The following is a 1,896-nucleotide window of genomic DNA, read 5'->3' as shown; positions in this document are numbered from 1 at the left end:
GACTCTTGATTCCTTTTTCCCCACTTGTAGTGGTGGCGTGAGCTGGGGTGGGTTGGGTGTGGGTGTGGCGAAGGACCTTGGCTCAGCGGTCCTGTCTGAAACCTTGGAGAGCTGCTGCCAGTCAGTGTAGACAATACTGAGCAGGATGGACCAATGAACCAACTCGGTATGAGGCAGCCTATGTGATACCAGCTAGCGAAGGAATTGCAAAGCAGTGTTTCTGGAGCTCAGCAGAAGCCTATCTAGTGACATCATCACAGGAGAACCTCCCAACGGACAACTGTGTCCCATGAGAATCAGGACACTTCCAGGCATTTGCTATTTGGGGGGTGGGATTCAATCACATACTGGCGATTTCAGGGTGCACAACTGATGTTGAATTGGTGCTCTTCCACAATCAACCTGTCTCTTCACCCCACCCATCAAAACGAATGTGTTGTGATAAGGAAGGCAATGGGGAAAGGCACCGCAAAGTGCAGGACAATATTTGCTTGGTGTACCATCGTCTAACCTCCCCATGCACAAATCAAAACAAATGTTTCATAACTAGCCAACATAATCTTGCTGCAAACTTTTTGCAAGTAAATCAGGTTGAACGCTCGATAAACAATTTGTTGAGAAGCAACCCCAGTTGCTTAGGGGAGGTCCATTTGAATTTTCTGCCTCAGGCACCAAATTGCATTGCGCTGGGAGGCAGAGGAGGATGAGCAGAGACTGCTGGGCCAAGGGGGTGGATCAATGGGGAGAGTGGATCCACCCCATTCATATATTTAAAACACATCATCCAACACACATTTAAAGCACAGGATGTTCTTCTGTACATTAAGATTCAAAAGCCCGTGTAAAATATGCAAAGGCCCAGGTGACAGTCCTAATGCATGCCATATGATCGCAAGCCTTTCCACCCAGAAGTCATTCCTGCTGTGTTCCAGGCAGCTTACTCTCAAGTTAGTGCACTTACAATGGTGGCTTTATTAGGATGCAAAGTCTGCTGAACTCAGTGGTACATAAAATGTGTTGACCAGCTGAGTCCTCCGCCAGGACTCCTCATCTGTATAAAGGCCTGTATTTGCATACATTTGCAGTTAAGTATGAAATGAGAATTAAAAGCACCTCTGAGCACATGTAGAGAGCCTTTCTCTCCTCAGAGAGTAACTGCAGGCTCCTTGCTACTTACCACACATGCAGAATTAAAGAGCAAGGCTTTTACACAGGTCTGGGCTCTGGCACCTACACAACCCCTCAGTTTTCCTTGAGAACACAATAATCTATCTGGGAGTGAAGCTTCTCCAAGCTGATAGCTTACGGGGGTGTTTTGTACACCACCCAGAAATTCAAACCAGCCTTTCACCACTGCTAGAGTTGCCAACTGACCAGGCGGGGGGGAGCGCACGAAGTTTGCTCTGTGCCTTTAATGCTGCTGTTGTGCTGTGAATATTGTTAGATGACCCACACGGAGATAAGTATAATCAGCTGCTAACATCTGCACATCAGACTATTGCTAAAGACACAGTTACAGTGGCTGGTAGAAAAAGCTGGTGATTCTAAACAGTTCTGTATGGACTGAAAGTATACTGCCCAGTTTTACTTGCTTTTATCATTGCAATAGTTTTATCTCTTTTTGTAATAACTGTATATATTACATTGGGACCTTATGCTGAAGAGTGGACAAGGAAGTTTATAATAAATAAAACAGATAATGCCATTGCTGTAACCGTTGGGTCATCCTTCCCTTTAACAGGTCGCATCTCTCTCACCCCTTTGGGTAGATACATGTTCCCAGCCCACCTCCATTAAAGTAGGTACATGGTGATAAAACTCAACAGTGCTTTTCTAGCAGAACAGACCCAAAACGGGCTGTCTGCAATAAGAAAAGTGATTGTGGAGGGTGAAACA

The sequence above is a fragment of the Podarcis melisellensis genome, assembly GCF_964234715.1.
Source record: "Podarcis melisellensis genome assembly, chromosome: 16".
NCBI lineage: Eukaryota > Metazoa > Chordata > Lepidosauria > Squamata > Lacertidae > Podarcis > Podarcis melisellensis.
This window is presented reverse-complemented; position numbering follows the sequence as displayed.